A 17,281-nucleotide genomic window follows, 5' to 3' on the forward strand; every position below is an offset into this window, starting at 1 on the left:
GCTCAGGTCATGATCTCAGGTCCTGGAATCGAGCCCCACATCGGGCTCTCTGCTCAGTGGGGAGGCTGCTTCCTCCTCTCTCTCAGCCTGCTTCTCTGCCTGCCTGTGATCTCTGTCAAATAAATAAATAAAATCTTTAAAAATAAACAAACAAACAAATAAATAAATAACATACTCAGAGGTTCTGAGCATTAGGATTATCAATATGTCATCATTTGGGGGGGCAGTATTATTCTGTTTACCACATAGGCATTGCAAATCCACTCTTCAAACTATTTATACTTTTCTCTTTTTTGTGAAAAAAAAAATCTTGATTTATCCATAAACAGACACGTTACAAAAGCAATCTTATTTTAATGAAAAAAAATATATACTTTACAAAGTCACAGGTCAATGCATCTCCAACAGTTGTACACCTTACATAGTCATCTCTAAATATAATCTTATTTAAATAGTAGGAATTTTTGAGGTAGATAATGATACACTTTCAGCCATTTACATAATCAATGATATTATTGGAATCTTTATAGGGGATTACAAATATCAACAAAAAGTTATGTGCATATTATATGTTGAAGTCAACTTTCATAAGAAACAGAAGTTTAGTAACTAATTATGCACTTCCTACTCTTTAGCTAACTGCTGATTAAAGAGCCCAATTGTAGAATAAAATGCTATTGCCAAACAATAAAATAAATTTTAAAAATCTTGATTTATCCTTAGAATGAGTGGTTAGAAACAAAAACAAGCAAACAAAACAGTAACATGAAATGTAGACTTTCTTACCTTTCTCTACCTCTGTCTCCTGCACATATTTTACATTCACCACAAACTATTATTTCTAACATTCTCATTGATTCTGCCACCAGATTCCCAGAGGCTTTGGACATCACAGAAAAACTGGCTGTTCCATCAAAGAACTGGCAGGAAAAACAACATTAACTGGTTTTACCATCAACTCTCCCTAGCACCCTGTGTTTATCATTGAGCATTCTGAAGGAACACTATTAGCTATATGAAAGCCAGAAAGTAAGAAATTATCACTAATTTTTTTTAATTTAATATTAATTCCATACGAAAGTGGGAAATTGGTTCACTACAGATACCTATCAGATATCCCTAGTTCTAACTAGTATTAACCTTGCAACAATTAGAAGTCTACTAAATTCATGCTAGCTTATTTTATTTAACTACTAATAAACATATCTTATTGAAAATGAAAAATCTGGGACAAATTTAAACTGGGACAGGAGGCCAGGACTATCATAAAAGCAGTGTGCAAAAATTATTACCCATAATGTAACTGTCATTTATCTGGCTGCCATTTTAGTTACTGTTCAGCAACTTCATGACTCACATTTGTTCTGTGACAATATCCAGGGCATTCAAATATCTCTTTGTAATGAGTAAATTTCTTTTATATTCTTATATATTAGTCTATAATATTATTTATTCTTAAACACTGAAAAATTGCTAAAGAAGACCCTACTTTACAGAGTTGTCCCCCTTTTGGGAAGATTTTAGCTCAAATTTGTGAAAATATAACAAGTTATCAAGAAACATTGTACTCTAATCCCTCTTCCTATTTATCTGATAAAGAAAGATATACCTATACTGTAACTTTTTCCACATCATTTATTTATATGCTGTACTTTAACTCTCTAAAGAGCCTTTGTATATGTGCAACTGCACCTATTTTAGACATAAACAAACTGGGATCCAGAGATATTTACTGAATTTCCTTAGACCAGTATCTCTAGGTAAAAGGACTCAGGAACAAATTAAGGATTTCAGACCTCACATACATGTGATCTCTGTCACAGAAAGGAGACAACGCTTGTTGAGTATTACATTAAAATTACATCTAGGTAGAAAGGAATGAAATATCTCTAAATGATTGTTAAGAAATAATAGTTATAAAAAAGCAGTACTAAAAACTTATCTTAAAAAATATTTAAATTCAACGAGGCAACATATAGCACATCATTAGTTACAGATGTAGTGTTATATTTTACAAGAAATTGCTATCATTGGCTTGAACAGGTAGAAATTAACAGCCTATCTAATGGTTAAGAAGCTTCCTTATGTTTGTGCTCCTTAGGACATCCAGAGACAAAGCTTAACAGCAGCAACAGCCACAAGAAGAATAGAACCACTAATGTACTGTAAATCATAGTATAATCTCCTAACTCATTGGGAAATTAGATGACAGTTTCCAAGAAATAAGGTCAAAATCTTAAAAGACAAAACCACATGAAGTTAATGTGCAAATGTCTTGGTCTTCAGAAATGTTTTAGCAAGAAGTAACAGAGAGCATGCCAAGACTTACCAAACCTTCCAACCACTACTCCCTCCTGACTGGTGCAGGAACAAATGATATTGCTAAAATAAATCTGCAGTTTTATCTAGTAAATTGAATTTATTTAAAGGGGGACACAGATGGTGTTTTTATCTCATTTTCCCATTGAATTGTATGATTTTGAAAGAGAAAAGAGTATATGACAAATGAAGTGTTGGCTAGGTTGATGATGCTGAAGAAGTAAATTTGGTTTGGGAGATTTGGCAGGGATTGGACACTTCTCCCATGGCTTGGAAGAATGTATCTGGCAGGAATGTGGTGATCTGATTAAAAGCACCTTCATACTGACCTGTAGACAGAAGGAAGAAAGTGTAAAACTAAACACGAAGTTTTTCCTTAGTTAAGAATCAAAAGAACCAGGTTTGAATTGCCCATTAATTAGTTTAAAAGATTATTCTGAAAAGGTTATGGAGTGATAATGGTGATTTCACATGCTTATAAACAATGCAGAATATTAGGAATCACAAATAGCATATAAAATGTTCTCAGTTTAGATGATTTAATTAAAATGTTTTACACACTAGTTACCCACACACATATATGGAGAAAGCAAAAACTTAAACAAATTTGATAAACAGATATGTTAAAATATATACATAGATTTTTTAAAGTTTCAATTATTGAAAAATGTGCTATTTTCAAATTGAAAAAATGGTTTTGTTAATAAAGTTACTATGAATTACATTTAAACATTGTACTTTCCTTATTTCAGTATTATCTTTTTTTTTTTCAATATTATCTTCCTACATATTCTATGTAGGGTGTTTTAACTCCACCTATGTTAGAATATTCTATTATGTAAATATGGATATATTTCTTATCAAAGAAAGAGATATACAAACAAATTTTAGCTCCAGGTTTATTGAGGTCCTTGTAAAATTTCTTTAAATACATGAGTCATTATATTTTCTGTGAAGTTTCAATATAGGTCACTTAAAGAAAAACAACAACCAGTACTTATTGAGTGTTAACTATACAATAAATCCTATGTTATATGCTTTTTGTTTAGTTCTTTAAACAAACTTGTGATATAGTATTAATACTTCTTAAAAATATAAACACTAATTTTTAGAAATGAAGTGGAAATCATGCAATTAATTAGAAGCAGAGCAAGGTTGAAACTCAGACTTCACTTGAACATTTCTATTTTTAAAAATTTCACTATGCTGAATGCAAATATTACTGTTTCATTTTCTTGACATAGGTTTTCTATTTGGGAACAAATTTAACATGTTTACCAGGGTTTTGACTGAGCTCAGCCTCACTAGAATTTCCAGTTGACTGCACTGTATGTCAAATCAGCTATCACATTTCTGGATGCCTAGAAGGCATGTAAGCAATAGTAGTTCTCACTGAATTGCTCTACCACCAAAAGTGCTCTGATCCTCTGTTCAGTTTTTTCTAGGTAGAGAAATTTTTCTAATTTGTATCTCTGTGTGTCTGTTACTTCACCAGTTAACATGGGAATTTCACCACAACTTTTTTGTAAGGAGTCAATTAAAATAGGTTTTGCATATGTAAAATTAGTAAAATTAGAGACATTCAGTAAATTTATTTTTTCTAAACACTGAAAGTAACACAGATAATGAAATACATTTGGGGAAAACTGATGCATCCATCTTGAAGACATGAAAAATTAGTAGTGTACAAATTAATAATTATTGCCTTTAGGATTTCAGATTTGTGCCTGTGCTTAAAGATGCCATGTTACCTTCTGCTTTGGTTCAGTGTCCGAAGAATGAATCTTGTGAACCCAGACTTTACTATAGGCCTAGAAGTAGCCAAAAAATTATAGCAAATTTTGGCCAGGTTCCTCTCCATTAGTTTTCTCTTTCACTTAGCCTTAGTGTAAAATAATAATAATAATAATAATAATAATAATAATAAGTGTATTTGGAACACTTAAAAAAAAGAGAGAAAGAAATGAATAAAAAAAGAAGAAAAAGAAGGGAAGGAAGGAAAAAAGGAAGGAAGGAAGGAAGAAAGGGGAGAGAAAGAAGGAAAAAAAGTTATGGTGGAGGGTAAATGGGCGGAGAGAGAGAATAATTTAAAGAAATCGGCTACAAACTTATACAAGTAAAATATAATTTTGTATAGATTTGGAAACAAGCAGAACATATAAATTGCACATGATATAAATATGAAAATTATTACAATAAAAAAATGCACTAAAAATCTTTAGAAGTAGAGGTTGAGGTATGACTTTCCAAGAGTTCATTCTACTGGAATTAAGGGCTATCTTGGATAAACCTCAAGGACATTGATTATTTCTTACGTTTAATTTCCCAGCACTTTTCCAACTTCCTTATTGCATTTTGTCAGCTGTCATAACTGTTTAACAGATGAGACAGTGAGTCAGGGGTTGTATAAAAATGCAACAGAATTTAGTGGAATTAAGCTATCTGGTTTCTTTATTAAAGGAAAAAGAAAATGTCTTTACTAAAATAGTAGAAGTTTTATGATAAATGAAGTTGATAATTTTAGAATTTCTTTTAAACTGACAGATGTAAGATTTGACAACCCCTAGGATTCACTACCAATGGTGAACACAGAAAGAAAAACAGCAAAAGTAATAATAATTAAAAGTTGCAACTAAAAACTAAAAGTTGAACCCTTTATTTCAACTTCTCATCATCATTTTCAGTATCCTGAAATTGGAAAATTTTCTCTATTCTATAAACATATTGAAACACACTAATTTATTCATGTACTTTTATTTATTTAAGACTCTTTCTTTTTTCTAATACTTATACAATACTTGACTGCTAGAGCAATTATAACTACGAACAGGCATTATACTATTTTTTCTTTTGTAATTCAAGCAGCCAAATAGTTTACTTAATTAATTATTCATTTCAATAAAGTTGAGCATACAAGGGAAGCTAAAAATAAATGTGAATAAAACTGTAATGTTAACTAACTCATGAACAAAATGTCCAGGTCTTGCCAAATCATACTCTGTACAGTAAACCAACTCTCAGTCAGTAAAACTTCAATGGAAAAGATAATTATAAATTGTTTTAAGCATGTATGTAAGTTCAAGGACTTCCAATAAAATATCTTTGCCAAGTAAACTTAAAAAACCTGCTGATCTCAATTGAGTGAAAAGCTTGCCAAATTTCAAATTTATTCACAAGGTGAAGATAGCTTAAGGGATGTGTGAGACATCAAATTACCTAATCTTTATGTCATAGGGCTCCCAGGATAAGAGAGAAGAAAAAGAAAAAAATATATAAATATGAAAAATAATGGGTGAAAACTTGCCTAACCTGTGTACGGAAACACACACCCAGATCTAGAAAACCTGAAGAGTTCCAAACAAGAAGAACGCAAAACCACCCAATACCAACAATGGTATTGTGAGTATAGCATAACATATAGACTTGTTGAACCACTATATCATACACCTGAAACTAGTGTAACATTGTGTGTCAACTACATTTCAATAAAAAAAAAGACACAGAGTGACTGAATTGATTAAAATAATAAGACATTTCTATATACTGCTTACAAGGAATGAACTAGAGACTCAAAGCAAAGTGATGGAAAAAATATTGCATGCAAATGGAAATCAAAAGAAAGCTGGCAAAGCTATATTTCTCTCAGACAAAATAGACTTTAAGGTAGAGACTATAATAAGAGGAAAATTTTATTACATAATATTAAAAAGGTCAATACAACAAGAGAATATAACATTTGTAGCTATTTATACACCCATGTATGAACACCAAAATATCAAAATATATAAAGCAAATATTAACACCCAAAGGGAGAAATATAGAACAATACAGTAATAGTCTTTTTATACTCCTATCTTTAGAAGTAGAGGTTACTTACAACAATGGATAGATCATCCAAATAGAAAATCAATACAGAAATATCAGCTTTAAACGACATGTAACAACAGATGAAATTAATAGATATTTATGGAACATTCCATCACAAAGCAACAAAATACACATTTTTTTCTCAGGTTCACATACATTGTTTTCTATGATAGATCACACATTAGGCCACGAAAAAATTTTAATAAATTTAAGAGAATTGAATTCATATCAAGCATCTTTTCTAACCACAATGGTATGACACTAGAAATTAATTTCATGAGCAACACTGGAAAATTCACAAATGTGTGGAGACTAAACAGCATGCTATTAAGCAACCCAGTAGGCCAAATAAGAAATCAAAAGAGAAACAAAAATATCTTGAAACAAATGAAAATGGAAATGTAACATACTCAAATTTATGGGATGAAGCAAAAGCAGTTCTGAGAAGGAAGTTCAAAGTGATAAATGCTTACCACAAGAAACAAGAAAAGTCTCAAATAAACAACCCAACTTCAGACCTCAAGAAACTATAAAAAGAAGAACAAAATCCAAAATTAGTAGAAGTAAGGAAATAAGAAAGATTGGAGTTGAAATAAATGAAATGAATAAATGAAATTAAAAAATAGAGACTAAAAAGACAGTAGAGAAGACCAATTAAACTAAGATCTGGTTCTTCAAAAACATAAACAAATTTGACAGATTTTTAGATATACTTATGAGAGTGAGAGAGGGAGAGACAGAGGACTCAAATAAATGAAAGAGAACATTTTACAACTAATACCACAAAAATACAAAGGGTCGTAAGAAACTACTATGAACAGTAATATGCCAACAAATTGGACAACCTTGAAGAAGTGGGTACATTCCTTTGATAAAACTGGACCATGATAATATATGATACACTACAAAATGAGCTCAAAGTGGAGTAAAGACTTGAAACTAAGACCTGAAAACATAAAAGTCCTAGAAGAAAACATAGGTAATAAGCTCTTTGGCATAGGTCTCGGTGATAATTTATTTAATGAATCTAACTCAGAAAGCAAAAACAACAAAGCAAATGTAACAAAGTAGGACTAAAAGGCTTCAAACTAAAAAGCTTCTCCACAGCAGAAAAAATTAACAAAATGAAAAGGCAACCAACTGAATGGTAGAAAATATTTACAAAGCCTATATCTGATACAGGGTTAATATCCAAACATATAAGTAAGTTAGAAACTCAATAGCAAAAAAGCAAGAAATCTAATTACAAAATGGGCAGAAGAGCTGAAAAGATATTTTCCTAAAGAAGATATACAGATAACTCAATGTGGTTTTGATTTGAACCTCCCTGATAGCTAATGTTAATGAACATTTTTTCATGTGTCTGTTAGCCATTTGTATGTCTTCTTTGGAGAAGTGTTTGTTCATGTCTTCTGCCCATTTTTTGAAGTGATTATCTGTTTTGTGTGTGCTGAGTTTGAGGAGTTCTTTATAGATCTTGTAAATCAGCCCTTTATCTGTAGTGTCATTTGCAAATATCTTCTCCCATGGGCTGCCTCTTTGTATTGCTGTGCAGAAACTTTTGATCTTGATGAAGTCCCAAAAGTTCATTTTCACTTTTGATTCCTTTCCATTTGGAGACATGTCTTGAAAGAAGATGCTGTGGATGAAGTCGAAGAGGTTACTGCCTATGTTCTTCTCTAGGATTTTGATAGATTACTGCCTCACATTGAGGTCTTTTATCTATTTCAAATTTATCTTTGTGTATGGTGTAAGAGGATGGTCAAGTTTCATTCTTCTCTACATAACTGTCTGATTTTCCCCAGCACCATTTATTGAAGAGACTGTCTTTTCTTCACTGGATATTTTTCCTGCTTTGTCAAAGATTATCTGACCATAGAGTTGAGGCTCCATATCTGAGCTCTCTACTCTGTTCCACTGGTCTATGTGTCTGTTTTTATGCCAGTACCATGCTGTCTTGGTGATTACAGCTTTGTAGTAAAGCTTGAAATCAGGTAACATGATGCCACCAGTTTTGTTTTCCTTTTTCAACAATTCCCAATGTTCATAGCAGCAATGGCCACAGTTGACCACGACTTTCCACAGTGGAGAGAGCCAAGATGCCCTGCAGAAGATGAATGGATAAAGAAGATATGGTCCATATATACAATGGAGTATTATGCCTTCATAAGAAAGTATGAATACCCAATCTCTGTATCAACATGGACGGGACTGGAGGAGATTATGCTGAGTAAAATAAGTCAGGCAGAGAGAGTCAATTATCATGTGGTTTTACTTGTGGAGCATAAGGAATAACATGGAGGACACTGGGAGATGGAAATGAGAAGTGAGTTGGGGGAAATAAGAGGGCGGGAAAAACCATGAGAGACTCTGGACTCTGAGAAACAAACAAGGCTCTGGAGGGGGGGTTGGATGAGCCTGGTGGTGGGTATTAAGGACGGAATGTATTGCATGGAGCACTGGGTCTGGCACATAAGCAATGGATCTTGAAACACTAAAAAAAAAAATTAAATTAAACTAAAAAAATGATATACAGATGACCAAAAAATACATGAAAAGATGCTTTACATTATTAACCATCAAGGAAATGCAAGTCAAAACCACAATTAGATATCACCTCACACCTATTAGAATGGCTATCAACAAAAAGACAAAAAATAACAAGTGTCATTGTGGATGTGGAGAAAGGAAACTGTTGGTAGGAATGTCAGTTGGTGAGCCACTATGGAAAATAGCATGGAGGTTATTCCAACAATTGAAAATAGAGTTACCATACAATCTAGCAATTCCACTTTGGGGTGTTTACCTGAAGAAAAAGAACTTTTAACTCAAAAAGATTTGTGCACCCCCATGTTTATTGCAGCATTATTTGTAATAGCCAAGGTAAGCAACTTCAGTGCCTATACACAGTGCAACATTTTTTAGGCATAGAAAATAATGAAATCACAATTTGTGACAATGTGGATGTGATGGCATTATACTAAGTGAGATAAGTCAGCTGAAGACAGACAAATACTGTGTAATTTTTCTTATACCTGGAATTCTCTTAAAAAATTAAAAACAAGTTCATAAAAAATTATTTACAAAGGGATTGAGTCTCTTATTTCACAGACTCATGGTAAAAACAAAACTTTATTAGTTTTCCCTTGTGTTGAAGGAAATACTTATTCTGGATTCTTACTCATACAAGTATGGTAAATCTCGAAAGTATCAGAAACACTTAAAGGTATCTAGTTAAATATTATTTTTAACTTGGGAGGAAAGCTTGCTTTCTAGATTTATATGACACCATAATAAATTGAAAGTAAAAATTTCCTTCTTTTTAATTTAAAAAAATGGAAAAATAGTACAGTATAAAATTTAGGCAATCTTATATAACTAAGAACTAATTTTAGTTACATTTTAATATTGGACATAAGCTTTTATTTATATTAAATAGAAACTGAGGAATTGAAATTATTACTATTATTATAAACTCTAACTACCTTCAAGCAATCAAATATTTGAGATGACTTTGTAAGGCAGGGAGTCTTTTACAATCCACACAGTACTAACCAGGAAAACTATAAGCACTTACAGTACTAATAGTTTTTCAGTTAACCATGACAAAACTCATTTGAAATTATATGAAAGCACCCTTATTAAATTTTCTTAATCCTTTCTGGGGTTTTATGACTCAATATATGTCTAAAGTCCTGTTTTTCATGTGGATATATTTACAGGCCTAAATAAACTAATTGCAATTAGGATTACTTGATCAAATTGATAATGAGGTAACTCTCCAAATTTTATTTCATTTTCGTATTTGAAATATCTCTCAAAAGTTTGCAATAAAGTAACTCAAGAGGAATGATAAACATAACAGCCTCTCCTGTCTCTTCAAACTCTTAAGCAAGTTCCTTTTTTTGTTGTTGTTTTTTGTTTTGTTTTGTTTTGATTTCTTGTTTGTTTGTTTAAGACAGAAAATATACACACTTGTTTATTTGGGTTCCTATGAAGAGAGTACCAGTCTACCACAGTCTGCTGGCTCCCTCCCTCAAAATCAATAATGAAGAGAATCTAGATACAAAAGGGAAAATCAGCATAAATTGCAGGAACTCTAGCAGCATCTAACAACTTGAAAAATCTCTGGAGACATTAAATAATGTTTTGAATTCATATATTTGTGAAAATCGAGTTGCTATAATGCAGATAAGAGAGATTTCAGAGGTAGATGTAACTGAGAAAATTGAAGGAAAACTTAATTTTTTTTTTTAACCTGTCTGTATTCTCTTTGACAAGCATTGCTGGTTTCCTCCAGGTATTATTAGTGTAGCACAAAATCTGTGCTAGGATGACAAGTTGAAGACAGCATTTAATGACCAACTGCCCTGAGGCATTCCCTGTCACTGCTCTGGACTCAGAAGACACACCACAGAGGCTGCCTCCTCCCATTGCTCCTTCTCCCTAAGTGTTTAAAGTTTAAACCAACCCAGAGATATTGCCCTTATCCACATGGTCCATGATATTGCATCCTTATGCCTGGTCCAAACAGCAAAAAGTAAGAGAAGGAGGAAGAATACTCATCTTCTCCCTTGAGAACACATTACAGATATTTCACTTCTTTAAAGTTACTTCACACCCCACAGGACAGAATTCAGACACATTGCATATGGCCCCACACTTATAAGAGAAGCTGAGGAATGTAGCATATACATATTTTTTCTAGGTAAACATATGCCCCATAAAATATTTGAGGGCTTAATCGCTAAAGAAAAATGAAACATGTTTATTGGGGTATAGCTAAAACTTCTTCAATCGTCTAATCCATTCCCTTCCCAAGTATTTCTGCACAGCCATCTCATCTACATAAAGGGAAAAATAAAAACAAAAAACAAACAAACAAAAACAAAAAACCTTCCACTCCCTATGTGAAACAATAAAGACATATTATTTACTACATTCAGCCTAAAGTTCAGAATTTTGAGGTTATATGTGAGCTTATCCACCCACAATGTATCACAAATACAAGTTCCTTTAGAAATGGAAGAGTAAAATATCTCACAGTTACTGATCAATATTAAATTCCAACTCTCATGGAACAGCGGAGACTTTCTTGTCATGAAGAGTATACACCTTGGTTAAGTCATCTGGCTATAACTAGTTCTAATTTCTGGGAGGTTCTTCTTGTACCTTTCCCTCCATTGTCACATCTGTACCAGCTTTGGAGAGCATGTAGATCTGGGCTTTGCATGGCTGTCACAGCCTGGTGTTGCTGATATGAGTTTGGCAAACTCAAATTGGTAAATGCGACAAATGAGGTCTGAATAATATGTTAATAATACAGTTTAAACTTAAAGCTTGGTCATATCTTCAATCATCATTTTGTGAGTGGCCCACAAATTTTTGAGGAGACGTCTTTCCAATACTTGAAAACTATTCAACAAAGAAATCACATGCATGGTGAGTGAAGAAGTGAATGCTTTGTTATTTCACTTTCATCTTGCTTGTTAATGTAAAGAAAGTATCAACTTTTCTGTCAAAATTATCCTAAACCACCTCTAAAGAGCTGGTTGTTAAACATTTACTAGCATACTCTTGACCACCAGGTGAGTATGTAACATATGCTTTATTTTATTATTTTTTAAGGATTTTACTTATTTATTTGACAGACCGAGATCACAAGTAGGCAGAGAATCTGAGCAGAGAGCCCGATGGGGGCTTGGTCCCAGGACCCTGAGATTATGACCTGAGCCAAAGGCAGAGGCTTAACCCACTGAGCTACTCAGGCACCCCTAAACATATGCTTTATATATTTTCATTTATGAATTACACAAAGTTAATATTGGTGAAAAGAAGAATATTCACAATGTGATACTACTTATATAAATGTATATAAATATCCGAAGGTAATATATGTGTACATATATATGTACCTTTTGTTGGAAATATATGTACTTATTAATTTAAATATGTTATTAACTACTACATATACATATCATAATTTAACTACTACATATACATATCATAATTTTTTATAATTATGATATGTATATGTATCATGCATACACATGATTAGCTACAATTCATGGTAATTTTTGTTCAGCTGGTCTTTTGAGAATAAAATCGAAGCATGTTAAAAAAATTAATCTTGCTTTTGAATTTTGACTTATTAAAATAAGCAGTGGGTACCTGAGTGTGTACTATATTGTTCCTCATAGTTTATTATAGGTATATATTATTTTGTAATATTAAAAACTTAAGAAGCGGGGCACCTAGGTGACTCTTGGGTGTCTGCCTCCAGCTCGGGTTGTGATTCTGGGGTACTGAGATCGAGACCCACATCAGGCTCCCTGTTGGGCAGGAAGCCTGTTTCTCCCTCTCATACTCTACCTACTTATGTTCTCTTTCTCGCTGTATCTCTCTCTGTGTCAAATAAATAAATAAAATCTTAAAAAAAAAAAAAAAAACAGCATGTTGGAGTTCTTTAAAAAAATGGAGAAAATAATAATAATCATTGCTTTTTACATTAAGTAAAAATACTAATATTTTATTTATAAGAGGTGGGGACAAAAGGTGAAATTAAGTGATAGTTTAAAATATATACTGCCACTACTCCTGAAAAAAAAATACTAGAAGTAATATATAAATGCTAACTCTTTCTACTCCCATGACTCTAATGTGTCATTATTTCTTGTCTGGGGTACTGTGGTTGTCAACTGATGGTTTCTTGTTCTTTCTTTTTTTTTTTTTTTTTTAAGATTTATATATTTATTCTAGAGAAAGAGCACAAGCAGGAGGGGCAGAAGGAGAGAGAGAGAGAGAGAAAAAATATCAAACACACTCTATGTGAAGCACAGAGACTGATGTGGGGCTTGATTACACAACACTGAGATCAAAACCTGAGCCAAAACCTAGAGTCCACCCCCAACCAGCTATGCCATCCAGGTGCCACTTCTTCATTCTTGTGCTTCCCTCGTACAGAGTCACCAAAGCAAGCTCTCTTAAGGGTAAATAAAATAATGACATGTCTCTGGTTTAAACATTCCAAATGATTCTTATTATTCCTAGCAATATGCCCCAAATGTATCATTTCTTACAAGGCCTTTCTGGTCTAGCTGCCGTGCGCTGCTGTGATGTCATCTCCCCCCTCTCAAATCCCTGCTCACTACATACATGACAGCCATTTTGGCCTTTATTTCTTTTTCATGCACTCAGTTCTTTTGCACTAGCTGACCTTTTTGTCTGGAAAGCTCTTTCAGATCTGTGCATGATTCCCACCTTCTCAATATTCATGACTGAACCCAATGTGATTTCTTCAGGAAGTCCCTCTTCACCTGCCTTAACAAAATCAGCCCTTCAGTCATTTTATGATACATATTCTTCTTATTTTTTTCCTTTGCATTTAGTAACTATGAGTGTTGTATAATTGTCAGAGTATTTATTTTCCATATATAATAAGGATATTTTTGTATTTATAAGGATATAGGCATATAAAGTATATGGACATTCATATATGTTTTTATACATATATATTTATATATACATATTAACATATATTTATATATATACCTTTGTATGGACAATAATATATGTTAGCATATATTATTGTTCATGTAGAATTTAGACTGATATAATTTTTTAATTAATTTTTTTCTCTCAGAGGGTAAGCTCACTTGAAATTGAAACAGATTCATCCTGTTTGCCTGACTCATTGCTATATCAGCAGATTCCAGACACATAATAGGCCTTACTGGTGTTTAATTTAGGAGATCCACAATTTTATTCTGAGTAACGACACAGCCAGCTAAGAAAAATATTTCTTCAGCTTCCTTAGAGCAATACAACATTGTCACTAAGGTCTTGCAAGTGATATATATGTAGAGTGTTCTGTGGAACATCTCTGTAGGCTGCCCAAAGAGAGTTTTCACAGGTCAGATAGGCAGCCTTTTTGGTTGTTGCTGATTTTATCCTCTCCTTTGTTTCATTCAATAAAATGTGAATGTGATTAAACATTGAAGTCATCTTGGGTACAGATTGGCTTGATAAGGGAAACCACATGCTGGGATGCTGAAATAGGACAGTTAGGCTCTTGATGAGGATGAAGTCCATTTTATCATACAGGATTACTCACTCCAGAATATTTTTTTTTCTCTAAAAGAGGAATAATTGGGGGGTGCCTTGTGGCTCATTTAGTTAAGCATCTGTCTTTGGCTCAAATCAGGAACCCAGGGTCTTGGGATCAAGACCTGCATTGGCTCCCTGCTCAGTGAGGAGTCTGCTTCTCCCTCTGCTGCTCTCCTGCTTGTGCGCTTGCTCTCTCTCTCTCTATCAAATAAATAAATAAGTAAATGAATCTTGAAAAGTGGAATAATTGTTTTCTTAGGACACTGTTATTTTGTTATTCATTGTTGGATAAAATTCCTAATTGTGAAATAATTTTTATAACAATAAAAATTGAAGATGGAAAAAATATACGGGAAATAGAAAGCAGTAGTTCCAATACAGGTTTTCTTAACAAATATACTTCCCCCCCCATTTGAGAGTAGTCCTTTATTAACTGACAAGATTACAAAAATAATCATATAGATACCTTAGTTTATCCTTTGAATAAGCCTATTGATCTAGTCTCCCCTGTTGCCAGCATCTCCACCCTCCACAAAATGGTCTTTTTTTTTTCATTGCCCCTCGTGGAGAAGATAATTTGAAGGGCCATAAAAAGTCATTTGCCTCTTTGAAATGTTTTCCAACAGTATAGATCTCATGAATCAGATCCTCCCTGAAGATGATGCCATATTTACCAAGAGATCAGGCAATCAATGTGTTATCTGTCAGGGCAATTTGCTTCCTGTTGATTTTGCCATAACTATGCTTGTAGATCAATTCATTCACCAACTTCAGGTTTGGGTATCCCCATGCTATATATGGTTCCACAATCCTTAATATGTTAACTGAAGCCTTGTTGAGCTTAACAAAGGAGCCATTGAAGATTTGGCAAAGGTGAAGAAGCTGCAACACCTTTCGAACCTTTGGGGTCACACCATTGATACCTCTGATCCTGATGACAAATGTCAATTTGGGTTCCACAGATATGTAGAAGTTGCCAGCCTTTCTTGCCATCCTCGCCATTCAAATTTCAGTACATCTGCCTTTATTCTTTGTGGTAATGCTTAACTTTTTCATAGATAAGTTTCCTTCTTGCCTTTCGAAGCATCTTTTGAGCAAACCTCTTCCTCAGATGCTTGATCTTCAACTCTGAAATTTCTTCACTTCTCTTTAAGGGTTTCTAGCACAACAGGAATCTTCTTTTTCTTCTCTTCTGCACCCTCCCGTGGTTCCAGCCAGAAAAGAGGAATAGACTTCATTTTTTAAAGCAGTTTGGGTTTTAAAAAATTAAGGGCAAGTAGAGAGTCTCCATATGTGCTCTCTCCCTGCCCCTCTAGTTTCTCCTTCCATTATTGGGGTATATTTGTTAAAGTTGATGAACTGATATTGGTACAAGATTAACTGAAGTCCATAATTTACTTTAAAGTTCACTCTTTATGTTGTATATTCAATAGGTTTTGATTAATGCATAATGACTTTTGTATGTTGAGTTAAATGACATTAGATAAAAATATCAGTGAGATTAAGTAAATGCTATGTTTATTTGATTATGTATTTGTAGTATGTCTCTTCTTACTAGAATACAAGCCCCTTAGGAATAGATTCTTTGTATGTTTTGTTGTATTTGTAATGCCTAGAGCAATTTCTTGCATAGTATAGAGTCTCATTAAATATTAGTTGAACATAAAAATGTGAATTTAAATGTTAAGTGTTGGATATTCTTTAAAAAGAGATAATATCCTCTAATGCAAAACAAAATAATAAACCAGAACAAAGAAATTTAAGCTATGTTTGAAAATTTCAGAAATTTTGGAATAGTGGGGAGGAAAAGAAAATGAAATAATTTAAGGGCAATCAAAGTATTTACAAAGGTTTGGGAAAGAGTTTTAAAAAGAAGCAAGGAATAATGTAGTACCAAGAGATAGTAACAATAGGGAGTTATTTCCACTTCTAAGACTTAATGGGCTAGGAAAGAAAAACTGGAATGAGGGATTGGTAGAGATAGTGAAGGAGGGAAAATGGGTGGGAAAGAAAGAAAGAAAGGGTGGTAGGAGATATGGAGAGAACCACTACAGAACTCAGTCAACACCAAGGGATTTGACATAAGAGAAGTTAGAGAATAAAATACATGTAACTCTTTTCCCATTCTATGGATATCCTGCCTGCCAGTGTCTTCTACTGCTGAAGCTAAGTCATGAACTGAGGAGTAATCTATCCATGTGGCTAATAAGAGTGAACCTTTCAGTTTTAGAACAAGAACAGCCGAAGAAAGAATATATTAGAGAATGTGGAATATACTAAGAGTGCATAGAACAATAAAGAATGACTTTATAGTGTCAAACAAAATATCTTTTTCAATTCTGGTTTTGGGGTTTTTGTTTATTTTTGGGTTTGTTTGGTTGGTTTTTTGTTTGTTTGTTTTTTATCTGACTGAAAACATTCTTTGGTTGAAAATTTTGTATCCGAGGAGCACGGAGAATAAAATAAAAAATAAATAAATAATAAAAAAATTCCCACTAGCTACCATATTCTGTGGAGTGTTGCATTGAATTCTCAAGTAAAACCAAACATTATTCACCACTGATGTTCTTCATATCAAGTAGTAAACAAAAAAGTGGGGAAATGAATAAAGTAGCATAAAACATGGCTACTATAACTGATTATGAGGCTTTAACTGATATTTATGGCTTTTCTACCAAACGTTCCAGGTTTTTGTTTTTGTTTTACAATTTTATTTATTTATTTGACAGACCGAGATCATAAGTAGGCAGAGAGGCAGGCAGGGGCGGGGGAAAACAGGCTCCCTCCTGAGCAGAGATCCCGATGCAGGGCTCTATCTCAGGATCCTGGGATCATGACCTGAACTGAAGGCAGAGACTTTAATCCACTGAGCCACCCAGGCGCCCCACATTCCAGGTTCTTTACCCTCTATCAACACCTGGGATACATGTGGCTTTTTACCTGGCTAAAGGACTCAAACTACTTGATGATCTGAGTCCTCATTAGCATT

At 33.3% G+C, this 17,281-nt stretch overlaps 1 pseudogene; it reads right to left on the reverse strand.

Moving 5' to 3' along the window:
• Window positions 1-14,759: 14,759 nt before the first annotated feature.
• Window positions 14,760-15,394, reverse strand: LOC132014631 (60S ribosomal protein L7-like; annotated as a pseudogene).
• Between the last annotated feature and the right edge of the window lie 1,887 nt (window positions 15,395-17,281).

This window comes from Mustela nigripes, chromosome 1 (assembly GCF_022355385.1).
Source record: "Mustela nigripes isolate SB6536 chromosome 1, MUSNIG.SB6536, whole genome shotgun sequence".
Classification (NCBI taxonomy): domain Eukaryota; kingdom Metazoa; phylum Chordata; class Mammalia; order Carnivora; family Mustelidae; genus Mustela; species Mustela nigripes.